This window comes from Nycticebus coucang, chromosome 19 (assembly GCF_027406575.1).
Source record: "Nycticebus coucang isolate mNycCou1 chromosome 19, mNycCou1.pri, whole genome shotgun sequence".
NCBI lineage: Eukaryota > Metazoa > Chordata > Mammalia > Primates > Lorisidae > Nycticebus > Nycticebus coucang.
This window is the reverse complement of record NC_069798.1, coordinates 45,229,280-45,244,117: the sequence shown is the minus strand read 5'-3', so window position 1 is coordinate 45,244,117 and position 14,838 is coordinate 45,229,280. Positions and strand designations below refer to the sequence as shown.

Genomic DNA, 14,838 nt, shown 5'->3' with positions numbered 1-14,838 from the left:
GCTGGGACTATAGGTACCTACCACAACACCTGGCTATTTTGTTGTTGTTGTTGCAGTTGTCATTGTTGGATAGCTGGCCCGGGCTGGGTTCAGACCCACCAACTTCAGTATATGTGGCTGGTGCTGTAAACACTGTGCTACGGGCGCCAAGCCGCGATTTTTTTTTTTTTTTTTATATTTAAACCTCTGGCTGACACAGTGGCACACACCTGTAGTCCTAGCACTCTGTGAGGCCAAGGAAGGTGAATTTCTTTTTTCTTTTTTATTGTTAAATCATAGCTGTGTACATTAGTGGAATCAAGGGGTACAATGTGGTGGTTTCATATACAATCTGAAATATTCTCATCAAACTGTTCAACGTAGCCTTCATGGCATTTTTTTAGTTATTGTATGTAGACATTTGTATTCTGCATTTAGTAAGTTTCGCCTGTACCCATTCTAAGATGCACCGTAGGTGTGGCCCCCCCATTACCCTCCCTCCACCCTAACCTCCCCGCTCCCTTCCCCTTCCTTGGCCCTTTCCCCATAGTCTTGTGCTATAATTGGGTTATAGCCTTCATGTGAAAGCTATAAATTAGCTTCATAGTAGGGCTGAGTACATTGGATATTTTTTCTTCCATTGCTGAGATACTTTGCTAAGAAGAATATGTTCCAGCTCCATCCATGTAAACATGAAAGAGGTAAAGTCTCCATCTTTCTTTAAGGCTGCATAATATTCCATGGTATACATGTACCACAATTTGCTATTCCATTTGTGGGTTGATGGGCACTTGGGCTTCTTCCATGACTTAGGAATTATGAATTGGGCTGCAATAAACATTCTGGTACAGATGTCTTTGTTATATTGTGATTTTTGGTCTTCTGGGTATAAACCTAGTAAAGGAATTATAGGATTGAATGGCAGGTCTGTTTTTAGGTCTCTAAGTATTCTCCAAACATCCTTCCAGAAGGAACGTATTAGTGTGCATTCCCACCAGCAGTGTAGGAGTGTGCCCTTTTCTCCACATCTACGGCAACATCTCTGGTTTTGGGATTTTGTTATCTGGGCTACTCTTACTGGGGTTAGGTGATATCTCAAAGTAGTTCTGATTTGCATTTCTCTGATGATTAAGGATGATGAGCTTTTTTTCATGTGCTTGTGGATTGTGCGTCTGTGACTTAGCAGACATTTACAGAACATTCTGCCCAGCAACTACTGAATGAATATACATGCTTTTTATCAGGGCGCGGATATCGGAAATTCTCCAAGACAGACTACATGCTAGGCTACAAAACAAGTCTTAACAAATTTTAAAAAAATCAAAATCATATCAAGCGTTTTTTCAGACTCCAATGGAATAAAGCTGGAAATCAACATGAAGGGAACTTCAGAAACTATACAAGTGCATTGGAATTAAACAGCAATGCTCCAGAATGGATCACTGGGTCACTGAAGAAATTAAGATACAAATTAAAAATGTTTTTTAAACAAATGAAGATAAAAACACAACATGCCAAAAACCTGGTGCATAGAGAAAAAGTGCTAAGAGGAAAGCTTATAGCATTAAATGGCTATGTCAAAAAAGTAGAAGTATCACAAAATGTATTGCTATCTTAAGGAAGGAGAAAAAGAAGAATAAACCAACCCAAAGTTAGCAGAAGAAGAGAAGTAATGATCAGAGTAGCCCTAAATGAAATGGAGATTAAAAAAAAGAAAATACAAAGGCTCTGGTTCTTCCAAAAAATAACCCAAAATTGATAACCTGCTAGGTAGATAAAGAAAAGAAGTGAAATCTAAATAAAATCAGAAATGAAAAAAGGAAACATTAAAGTGTATACCACAGAAATACAAAAGATCATCAGAGACCATTATGAACAACTGTACACTTGCAAACTGGAAATCCTGGAGGGAATGGATAAATTCCTAGGAATATAAAATTTCCTGAGTTAGAACTGGGAAGAAATAGAACTCCTAATCAGACCAATAATGGGGAGCAAGGTTGAATCAGAAGTAAAAAAATCTGCTCCCTGCAAGATATCACAAGACTAGATGGATTCGTAGCTGAATTCTACCAAACATACAAAGAAAAATTAATACCAATTTTAAGAAAACTGTAAACCTGTATCCCTGTTGAACATAGACACAAAAATCCTTAACAGAATAATAGTATGATTCTAATCAACCCTCTAACATTCTGGAAAAGGCCAAACTATGGAGATGGTAAGAAGATTAGTGGTTGCCAAGAGTCTCAGGAGGGCAAGGATGGTTAGGCAGAGCATGAGGGTTTTAGGGCGATGGAACCATGGTGCATGAACTATAATCATGGATACATGGCAGAGAGTGTCTCTGACACCAAGGGTTATCCCTCGGGTGAGCGATGGACTTTGGGTGGTGGCAACGTGCCAGTGTTGGTTCATTTATTGTAAAAGTGTGCAGCTTTGATGGGGGAGGCTGTGTGGAGGCAGGGGGCATACACAGTGTAAAAAAACTGGTTTAAAAAAATCTATATCAAAAATATTGTTATGGGAGTGTAAAATAGCGCAATCACTTTGGAATTCCTATAACTCGTATGTTGGAACGCTTCATAAAGTCCCATAATTCTGACAGTGAACGTTCTGCTTTCTCTCTCTTCTTTTCTGCCTCTTTTACTATCTGAGTTATCTCAAGAACTTTGTCTTCTACCTCTGAAATTCTTTCTTCTGCATGGTCTAACCTGTTGCTGATAGTTTCCATTGCATCTTTAAGTTCCCTGATTGACTGTTTCATTTCCTTCAGCTCTGCTATATCTTTTTATATTCTTCATATCGTTCATCTCTGATTTGATTCTGTTTTTGGATTTCCTTTTGGTTATTTTCCACTTTATTAGCAGTTTCCTTCATTGTTTCCATCATTTCTTTCATTGTTTTCAACATGTGTATTCTAAATTCCCTTTCTGTCATTCCTAACATTTCTGTATAGGTGGAATCCTCTGCAGTAGCTACCTCATGGTCCCTTGGTGGGGTTGTTCTGGACTGGTTCTTCATGTTGCCTGGAGTTTTCTGCTGATTCTTCCTCATGGGTGATTTCTTTTATCTGTTTCCTTGCCCTAATTTTCCTTTTACTTCCTCTTGCTCTTTAAGTTCTCGTGCCTGTGGACTAAGGGTTACAGGACCAGAAGGGTGAGAAGGTTGAAGAGCAAAAAAGGGATGAAAGAAAGGAGGACCGAGTGATAAGGAAAAAAAAAGAAAAATAGAGAAAGGAGAGGGGGTGGGTAAAAGGAATATTGACAAAAAGAAGAGAGGCACAGAAAGAGGGAGACAGAGCAATATAGGTGTACAGTAGGGTACTTTGATACAACCTTAAAAAAAAACCCACCTTCTGGGGGTGCCCAGTTGGGTGGTTCCCTTGAGGTCAGCAGCTCTTTGCTAACCTGATCGGACACAGTACCCCACCTCCACCAAGTAGAGAGGAAAGACAAAAATGCTATAAATCAAACCAAAACAAGCAAACAGAAAACTTTACGGGATAAAATTGGCTGGAAAAACCAAATAATAGCGGTAGAAACACTAACAAAAATGAAGTTCAAATTATTGAAATAGGCAGCGATGGGAAATTATAATTAAACTAGAAAAATTGAGAAAGAAAAAGGATCTGTATGGAAAAGGTTGAACTTAAAAAACAAAACAACAATCCACAACATCAAAATAAACAAAAAAAAAACAACCAAACCAAAAACAAACAAACAAACAAAAAAAAACCACAACCAAAGACAAAGCAGTATGTATATGTTATTGAATATTGTCTGGGCAACACGTGGTCTTCTGGGGTATGAGATGTTAATCACAGTTCTGATACGACTGGAGGCTGCTAGTTTCTCAAACCCCAGCAGGTAGACACCCTAAATCTCTCTTCAGCCCACTTAAAAGGCACTTTGAACTTGTTCACTTACTGAGCAGAAGCTTTCTCAGGGAAGTGCTTGTCGCTGGAATCACTGCTGAAGTGGCTATCCACTTACCCTGTGTGTCAAAACTGGTCTCCCTCTGCCCCCGAGAGTTAGGGCTGCAAGGCGGCTCAGACCCCGCCCTTAGGCTACTTGGTCGCTGGGTTACCAGCTCCCACCCAATTCCAGCCCTGCGACCCTGTGGGCGGAGCTTGCTGGGGCAGATCGCTCACAATGTCTGCCTGTGACCCAGAGCCAAACACTATTAGCTCCGTCTGGCTCAGCAGCTCAGACTGGGGCCCTAGACAAAGGCCAAAGTTCTCCGCACTCCCGCTCAGGCTCTCCCCAAGGCAGTTCAGCTGAGTGCCAAGTCCAAAGACACCAAAACAGTTCACAGGTAAGGCCTTTCTGGTTTGCAGTCTCGCTGCTACTGAACTTACAGTTGCGGGCGGGTTTAGACGGATTGAACACACGCGACCACTTGCCGGTTTTCCACTGTTTTAGTCCTCCTCTTGGGGTCCAGAAGTCTCTCGCTGACTCCCTGTATCCTCTCAGGGGTGATGATAGGCAGATCCCACCAGCCAGAGATGCCTGGAGTCCTATATCCCCAGACTCACGGTGCCCAGATGCAAGGAAGCTGTTACTCGGCTGCCATCTTGCTCCGCCTCCCAGCACAATCACTTTGGAAAGCATTTCTTACAAAGTCAGATATCCATGTCTTCTCTCATCCTGCAACTTTACTTGCAGGTATTTACCCAAGAGAAATGAAAATATAACTTTGAAAATGACTTATATGTAAAATTTATAAATAAGTTTTGTTCATAATATCCCCCATATTGAAAAAACCAAATACTATTCAACATTATCCTGTGGTCCCTCTGTACTTTGTTCTAGTAATTTCATATGACTTAAAGTCCGTGGCACTAAATCTCTCTTCATCTGAGTCTAGATTTATGTTCTTTTATTTATTTATTTATTTATTTTTCACTTTTTATTGTATTTTATTTTATTTTATTTTTATTAAATCATAGCTGTGCACATTGATATAATCATGGGGCATCATTCACTAGCTTCACAGACTGTTTACCAAATTTCACATATACCCTTGTAAGACGCACCGCTGGTGTAATCCCACCTATCCCTTTCCCTCTACCCACCTCCCCCCTCCCTCTGCTCCCTTTTCCCCTTCCCCCTATTCTCAGGTTGTATGAGGAGGACCCCCCAGGCAATTGAAGCAGCTTCAAAAATACACTACTGGGACTTGATCAAACTATAAAGCTTCTGTACAGCCAAGAACACAGTAAGTAAAGCAAGCAAACAGCCCTCAGAATGGGAGAAGATATTTGCAGGTTATGTCTCTCACAAAGGTTTAATAATCTGAATCCACAGAGAACTCAAATGCATTAGCAAGAATAGAACAAGGGATCCCATCGCAGGCTGGGCAAGGGATTTGAAGAGAAACTTCTCTGAAGAAGACAGATGCGTGGCCTTCAGACATATGAAAAAATGCTCATCATCTTTAATTATCAGAGAAATGCAAATCAAAACTACTTTGCGATACCATCTAACTCCAGTGAGACTAGCCTATATCACAAAATCTCAAGACCAGAGATGTTGGCGCAGATACGGAGAAAAGGGAACACTTTTGCACTGCTGGTGGGAATGCAAATTAATACATTCCTTTTGGAAAGAGATATGGAGAACACTTAGAGATCCAGAAATAGATCTGCCATTCAATCCTGTAATTCCTCTACTGGGCATATACCCAGAAGACCAAAAATCACGTCATATCAAAGATATTTGTACCAGAATGTTTATTGCAGCTCAATTCATAATTGCTAAATCATGGAAGAAGCCCAAGTGCCCATCGATCCACGAATTTATTAATAAATTGTGGTATATGTACACCATGGAATATTATGCAGCCTTAAAGAAAGATGGAGACTTTACCTCTTTCATGTTTACATGGATGGAGCTGAAACATATTCTTCTTAGTAAAGTATCTCAAGAATGGAAGAAAAAGTACCCAATGTACTCAGGCCTACTATGAAACTAATTTAGGGTTTTCACATGAAAGCTATAACCCAGTTATTTATTTATTTATTTTTTTAGAGACAGAGTCTCACTTTGTTGCCCTTGGTAGAGTGCTGTGGCATCATAGCTCACAGCAGCCTCCAGCTCTTGGGTTTAGGTGATTCTCTTGCTTCAGCCTCCTGAGTAGCTGGTACTACAGACACCCGCCACAATGCCCGGCTATTTCTTTTTGTTGTTGTTGTTGCAGTTTGGCAGTTTGAACCCACCACCCTTGGCATTTGGGCCAGTGTCCTACTCACTGAGCCACAGGCGCCGCACATAGATTTTCATTCTTTTCTCTTACTCTTTTATGTTTAAAAAATCAATAGAATTTTAAAATTTGGCTATTGTACTTTACAGTTGTAGAATTTTTTCCCCTAGCACTTAGGTATACTTTTTTTTTTAAGGTCAGTTTTTTACTTTATGTAGTCTATAGGTCTTTAAGAAATTTTTGGTTTGAAATATTTGACTTTTATCAGGCATATAATAAGCATAATTGTGTTTGGAAGGATTTTGTTTTGTTGAGGGTAGGTTGTTCTTCATGTAATCTTGTCTCTTCATGTGTCTGTTTTGATCCTTAGTCTTTGTAAAATTGTAGAAACAATTTGTTGATTAGGATGATTTTATTTTTCTTTGGGGAGGATTGTCTCTTATTTCAACTCTGTGTCTTAGAATTTATCTTAGTTCAGTTTCAGGGTTGAAATTTTCTGGCCACCTAGACAAGTTAAAGCTAGATCGTTGTCCATGAGAGAATTAAGTTACTTTCCCTCTCTCTTCCTCCCAAGGTAGGGTTCCTTTTAGGATTCTGGCTTTTGTGTGGATGAATTACCAGGGCTTGAATCCTTGGACTCCAGCTTTTGTCCCCCCAGACCCTCAACCCTGTCAAAAGCACTGCTCAGATTTCTAGCCACCCCTCGTGGGTCAGTAAACATGTCCTGGGCCAAAGTAATTCCAGATGTTAGGCTGAGCTCTAGGTGTTCCTAGTGCCTTAAAGCTTGGACTTACAAATTCTCCAATATTTTGTTAGCTCTTTGATGCTTTTAGGAAGTGCCTTTTCTGCCCTGCTCATCTCCCTAATGTCTTTCGCTGACTTCATCAGCAAAGTTCTTATGAATATCCTATGTGTTACTGCTGAAAATGGAAGTAACTCCAACCACTGTATTTTCTTTCAATGTATTTTGTGGTTCTATAAGTTAATATTTAATCTGTGTTTTATTATATTTTCCATTTATTTTCTAATGTCATTTGAGTTTTTAATTCAACAAATATTTATTATTTATCTTGTGTGGTATAGACTGTGGAGTATAAAAGGTATCATAGTCATGGTGCTCAGAATATGTACAGGAACTCTATCAGCCTGCTGGGTGGGTCGGGGAAGGTTTTCTGGAGGAGGTGAAGCTCGTCCAAAGTCTTGAAGATGATTTTGAGTTAGCCAAGCAGTTTGGGGGCTAACTGCTACATAGAACTGTTACATAGTCTTGGGAGCAAGACTATGAAGGAGCATGGTAACTGGGAAGCAGTAATTGATGAATAATTGCATTATATCCATGTGTGTCTTTAAAATATGTATCTTAAATGACTATTTCACAGGTTTTTCTCTTGTATCATTTTTCCCCCAGATGGGCAGAACTCATACTTGGGTTCCTTATTTTGAAGCTGACTTTTTAAAAGCACCAGTCATCATGAGTACCGGTTTTGATAGAAAATGGATTAGTGAAGGCATGGGTTGCTTTGCCCAAGTCTTGCTTTAAACAAATGTTAAGTAATAATCTTTGTTGTTGCTACTAGTTTTGTTCCCATGACCCAGGAGTCTAGTGAATTTTTATGAGGAGTGCTGAATCATGAAATAGTGTTTGGAAGGTGAGAATTTCAGGTATTTTTCATCATGAAAAATTGGTACACAAATCAATGTATTTTGCTTGGTTTTGGTAAACTTGAAATATTAATTTCTCACTATGCCTGTGAGCATGGTAGAAGAGATTACTTAACAAATACGTCAGCCCCCGTTTTAGGCACAAGGGATTCTGAATAAGATATACATTCTAATTGTGGGTGGGATAGGACAGATAATAAATATGTTAGCATTTTTTTTTTGATTTTTAGCCGGGGCTAGGTTTGAACCCGCCACCTCCGGCATATGGGACTGGCGCCCTACTCCTTGAGCCACAGGCGCTGCCCAATATGTTAGCATTTAATGTAATGTCAGGATGTGATAGGGTAGTGAAGAAAACCAGCAATGTGGTGGTATTTTAGCCAAGACTGTTAAGGGAGAAAATTGTACTAGAAAGCCGAATGAAGTCCTGTCACTCTCTGATGGGAGAACATTGTAAGCAGAGGGAGCAGCAGGTGCAAGGCCCTGAGGTGGGCACAGCGTGGCGTATCCAAGGACACTAAACAGGCCAGTTGAACGAGAGCAGAGGGAGCAAGGATGGAGAATCCACGGTAGGAAATAAGTGAGGATGGTTGGTCAGAAGTCATGGAGGGTCTTAGAGGCTAAGTTAAGGACTCTGTATTTTATTCTAAGGGGGGGGGGTGACAACAAAATTGCAAATTAGGTTTTTGACCCTCCAAAGGTTCTGTTTTAGCTGTTTCTAATATTTGTATGTTTACTACCATTTAAAGCTGTGCTTCGTCATATATTTAAATTATTTCTTCTATCTGGCCAATTTATTGGAGCCTATTTTAATCCATTTATTTTAACATTATACTGTCACATATTGCACAGAAAGGATGCTGTAATCCCAGCACTCCAAGGCAGGAGTGTAGGGAGAATAATGAAAACTCATTTGCTTGTCACTCAGCTTCAGTAGTTATCAACGTATAGCCACTCTTGTTACCCAAGCCACCTTCCTTCCACCTCAAACTATTTTCAAAAAAATTCTGGACATCATATTATATCTGGATAGTCAGTTTTATATGAAACTTTGCTATGCAGTTATTATATCATGTTCTCCAGAGAAACAGAATAATATAGACCTTTTTAATTTTTATCATCTTTATCATAGCAGACCTTATTATCTAAATTCATTTGCAATTTTTAGCTCTATTTTTAGTCTTGAAATTTTGTCTGGGCTTTCTTTAGTCCAAGTTAGAAAATCACGTGGATTAGTTCAGTTTGTAAAAGTTATACAATACTGATTTTAGGATTAAAAATAAATTTTAATAGGTGAATTCACAAATATGGAATCTGTGAATAATGGGTATCAACTGTATGCATAGTAATTTCCCACTTCCTATGTTTTTTTGTTTGTCTGTTTTGTTTTTTGAGAAGAGTCTCACTCTGTTGCCTAGGTTGGAGTACATCATAGCTCACTGCAGTGTTGAATTCCTGAGCTCAAGCAGTCCTCCTGCCTCAGCTTTCCAAATAGCTGGGACTACAGGCACACACCACCACTCCTGACCAATTTTATTTTATTGTAGAGACAGTCTTGCTCTGTTGCCCAGGCTGGTCTTGAACTCCTGGCCGCAAATGATCCTCTCCTGTCTTGACCTTTCAAAGTGCTAGGATGACAGATGTGGGCCATGCTCCTAGCCTCCTATGTCCTTGATTTAGGTATTATTAGGTATTATTATTTCTGATTTCTAAATCTAGAAGCCTTAGTCTTTCTTGTTTAGTCTTTCTCTTGCCCACTTTAAGTTGTGATTAATATTAGTTTTGTTATGTTAAATGTCGTTCAAGACATTGTTTTAGTTGAGGTATTCATAAAGTCCCCACTAAGTAAATGACTTATCACACACATCTTTTGTTTTCCAGATTAGTTTAAGCATTTTCCCACTTCAGCATGTTTCCCATCCTATTTATTTATTTATTTGACACAGAGCCTCACGCTATCGCCCTGCGTAGAGTGCTGTAGCATCACAGCTCACAGCAACCTCAAACTCCAGGGCTCAAGTGATTCTCTTGCCTCAGCCTCCCAAGTAGCTGGGACGACAGCCACTTGCCACAATGCCTGGCCATTTTTTGGTTGTAGCTGTCGTTGTTTGGTAGGCCCGGGCTGGATTCCAACCTGCCAGCTCTGGTGTATGTGGCTGGCGTCTTAGTCGCTTGAACCTCCCTTCATCTGGCCATCCCTACTTTGGGTCCATCAAGTGTATGGTGGAGTTAATCGCATTCTTTAGAATGGTGGAGTTAATCGCATTCATCATTGGCTTGTGTGTGTCCCGTTCTGTCCTCTCTTCAGTATTCATTCTTCCCTTAGTACTTTTATCTTCATTGCTATTCCTTTCTCTCCCATAAACAACCATTCTGATGTGTTTAGCATTTGTACTTTTTTCTGTGTATGTTCAAGTACAAAAGGTTCTCTTATGTGTACATGTATTTTTTTTTCTTTTTGCAGTTTTTGGCGGGGGCTGGGTTTGAACCCGCCACCTCCCACATATAGGGCTGGCGCCCCACCCCTTTGAGCCACAGGTGCTGCCCTGTACATGTATTTTTAACATATTTAAATGTAATTGTGTCTTAGAACTCATTCTGGTTTTTCTCTCAGAACTCTTTTTGAGAGTTACTCCTAAGATAAATTTACATTTCTCTGACTTTTAAAACTGCTCCATTGGGTGCATCTGCCATATTTGACTTACTCATTTCCTTTGTGGTGAACGCTTAGATTGCCCCTAACTAGATTGCACCCCACAGATAATGAATGTCTTTGTGTCATGTACTTATTGCTGCATAAAAATTGCCACAAAACTTAGCTGTTAAAAAAAAAAACAAATATTATTTCACAGTTCTTTAGGGTCAGAAATCTGGGTATACCTTACGTTGGTGCCTTTTGACTTGGGATGTTCCAGGAGGCTGTAGTCAAGTGGGGCTGTGGTCTCATTTGAAGACTCAACTGGGGGAGGATTTGCTTCCTAGATCTCTTTTGGCTGTTGGCACGATTCGGTTCTTCTAGGATTGCTGGACTGAAGACCTCAGTTTTAATGGATGGTGACTGGAGGCCATTCTTAGTTCTTTGCCATGTGCACCTCTCCAAGTGTAGCTCACAGAAAGGCAGCTGGAAAGCAAATGGAATAGTGAGAGAGGGCACCCAGCACAAGCCATGTTGTTTTTTTAAGCTAATATTCTCGCAGAAGTAACATCCCATCACTTTTGCTGTATTCTTTATTAGCAGTGAGTCACTAGATCCAGCCTACACTCAAGGGGAGGAGATTGCACATGGGCATGAATAATAGGAAGCTGGGATTATTGGGGGGTCATTTTAGAGGTTGCCTACTGCAGTCCTCACGCATAGCTCTGTGAATATTTCTTTGATGTGGGCATACACACACACAGCATCATAGTTTGTTCTCTAAAACTGACTGCTGGTCAGTATTCTCATCAGCAGAACACAAGTGTTTTTTTATATTATCACGTGCCTCTCAATGTGTTATATTGTGTAAGGCATAAAGGGATGTCACATTGTTTTAAATTGCCTCCTTATATCTTTTGTTATGTTTTTCTAGAGGAGTTTCTATCTTTTTATTGGTTATTTACAGGAGTTACCTGAAAAAGTCCAGATATTATTTTCTTATTCTTCCAGTGTAATATCTATTAGCTTTTTCAAGGGTTTCATTTGTTAAGCAATAATCCTTAATTTTGGTGTAATTAAATGTGTAGTTTTTTGCCGTTGTGAGTTGTGCTCTTAGGCTTTAAGAAGTCCTTTCTTATGCTCATGTTACAAATTTATCACTGTAAATTTTCTTTTTCTTTTCTTTTTTTTTTTTTTTTTTTTTGTAGAGATAGAGTTTTACTTTATCGCCCTCGGTACAGCGTCAAGGCGTCACACAGCTCACAGCAACCTCCAACTCCTGGGTTTAGGTGATTCTCTTGCCTCAGCCTCCTGAGTAGCAGGGATTACAGGTGCCAACCACAACGCTTGGCTATTTTAAAGTATTTTCTTTTAATTTTAGTTTTATCAAGTCTTTTGTCTCCAGAAGTTCGAGACGCTATCTATCCATAGTACCAGAGTCATGTTACATCTAAGTCTTTTATTAATCTCCAGTAGGTCTTTGAGTTGTAAAGTAGGGATCCATCATTCTTTTTCTTCATTGAATGAGTGAGTTTTCCCCAGCACCACCTTCTTTTGTACTATATATTCTTCCATTGATTCATGGAGTCCCCTTTATTGTACATTGTTTCCACATATAAGTAGATCTGTCTCTGAGTTCTGAATTGGGTTCTATTACTTTGTTTATTTTTTTGTACAAATACCATGACGCTTTTATCACTATAGCTGTGTAGTGTATCTTGATATCTGGTATGGAAAGTCCTGCTCTTCACTCTTCATGGTCAAGATTGACTTAGCTATATGTTTGTTGTTTGATACAAATTTGAGTCAATTTATGAAGTTTCTCAAAAACGTCCAATGAGACTAATTTGAGTAGAATTGTCATTTTCATAGTACTATGTATTAAATCAGATATCTTTTGTGTGCTTTGCTAGTGTTTAAAATCTTTGTGCATTGAATCCTGTGTATTCTTAGTTAATTTCCAAATATTTTAGTTATCCTTGGAATCTTGCAAAATGCTTATTTTTGATAATCTATTGAGGAAACTGCTATTTATTTTTCAAAGTTGATTTTGTATCTGGCATCCCAGCTTAACTTTTTAATTAGTTCTACTAGTTCATTGATTTCTTTTGTAACCATTTTAATCTCTTTTCCTCCAATATGTACACACTTTTCCCCCATTTCATTAGTTTCTCAACTTCCAGTACGAGTCCCTTTGCTGGTACGTGCTCTCCCCTGCCCCTCACCCTGCAATCTGTTTGGTTGGTGTTGAATTTCTTGCTTTTCTTCAGAACTACCAGTCCTATTTGTGGCTGCCTGTCTGAATTTAACACACTTGCCCTTATTATTTCCCCTTGCTCCAATATCTTCTTTGTGAAGCATTTCCCTTCTGCCTCAGGCAGCATTGGTTGCTGTTCTCTTTTTGTTCCTAATGTGGATAGTTCATTTTCTTCCCTGGCTTTGCCAGAATTCATTGTAATTTTTTTTTGCAGTTTTCGGCCAGGGCCAGGTTTGAACCTGCCACCTCCGGTATGTGGGGCCGGCGCCCTATCCTTGAGCCACAGGTGCCGCCCCCCATTGTAATTTCTTTTCATATGCCTGGTTCTTCTGCGGACTCTTTACTGGGGCCTTCTTTTTCCTCCCTTCTCAATCTCTTTGCTGTGCTTGTCCTCTCAATTTGGCTACTTTACGGGCAAATCTTTCTACCTGTACTGGCAGAAAAAGCCACCAGCAGCTCTGCCCACCCACCTAGAAGCACTTGCAATCTCAGGAGGAGAGAGACCTCTTTTGTGATAGTTCTAGAACAGGGGTCCTCAAACTGCGGCCCGCGGGCCACATGAGGCAGTGTGATTGTATTTGTTCCCGTTTTGTTTTTTTACTTCAAAATAAGATATGTGCAGTGTGCATAGGAATTTGTTCATAGTTTTTTTTTTTTTTTTTTTAAACTGTACTCCGGCCCTCCAACGGTCTGAGAGACAGTGAATTGGCCCCCTGTTTAAAAAGTTTGAGGACGCCTGTTCTAGAAGTACTGGGAAAGTTGTGATATAGACCTTTTTTTTTTTTTTAGTTCTGCCACTTCTTTTTTTTACTTTTTTTTTTTTTTTTATTGTTGGGGATTCATTGAGGGTACAATAAGCCAGGTTACACTGATTGCAATTGATATAGACCATTTTTATTGACCAAACCATGATCACCTCTTGTAACCAAGACACAGAGTCAGAACCAAGCCCCATGTGAACCACATGTATATGGAAAGGGGAGGTTCTTGGAAGGAAAAGAGGGCTGCTTTTGAAAAGGGGAGGTACTCATAGATGCTAGTCAGGCAGCATCATTAAAAGATAACCTCTAGGCTCAGCCCCTATAGCACAGTGGTTACGACACCAGCCACATACACCGAGACAGGCAGGTTCAAACCCAGCCTGGGCCAGCTAAACAACAATGACAACTGCAACAATGAAAAAAATAGCCGGGCATTGTGGCAGGCACATGTAGTCCCAGCTACTTAGGAGGCTAAGGCAACAGAATCAATCACTTAAGCCCAAGAGTTTGAGGTTGCTGTGAGCTGTGACGCCACAGCACTGTACCAAGGGTAACATAGTGAGACTCTGTCGCCAAAAAAAAAAAAAAAAAAAAAAAAAAAGATAAAAAGAAGATAACTTCTAAGCCAGTCAGCAACGTCTTGGAGCCTTCTTACATGATACTCCCTTTACATTCTTGTTGTAATGAGTATGTCCTTTTTGTGTTTATGGACATGCGTTACATGACTGCAACATACGCCTTGTACACTGTGCAGTTGAATCTACTTAGGAGATATTCAATACGTTTCCTTAATCAAAGCAATAAAGATCCCCGTATTTTTCCATCTATTTATTCATGGAGTATTTAATATATATTAGATCCGAGAATATGAACAGAAGCAAAAATGAAAGGGTCCCTAGCCAGAATCTCATACAGTCTAGTGAGAAAGATTGATTTGTTTGCACGTAACTGCCACTCATACTTTAGGTCTTGATGTAAAATTGTCACTTTTTTAGAGAACTTTTATTTTGATCTCACAGTTGGAATCAGAGTCTGCTATAATTCTCTCCTGTTGCTGCTTATTCTTTTTGTTTATAGCCCTTTTGGAGTAATTATTATTTAATTTTTCTCTTGTCTACTAAATTGTAAGCTCCATAAAGATAGGAGCCTTATCTATTTGTTGATGGATTTGTCTCTAATGTATAGAATAATGCTTGTCTCTAGAATATTTTTTTGCAACTATTGTATAGTTATAGTAATTAAAAATAAAAATTAAGGGGGGCACCTGTGGCTCAGTGAGTAGGGTGCTGGCCCCGTATATCAAGGGTGGCAGGTTCAAACCCGACCCCGGCCAAATTGCA

The 14,838-nt window shown here is 39.6% G+C and overlaps 1 protein-coding gene across 2 annotated transcripts in view; it reads left to right on the top strand.

Moving 5' to 3' along the window:
• Positions 1 to 14,838, top strand: part of DYM (dymeclin) — a 449,579-nt gene that overhangs the window by 112,250 nt on the left and 322,491 nt on the right. The gene's annotated exons all lie outside the window — the stretch shown is intronic.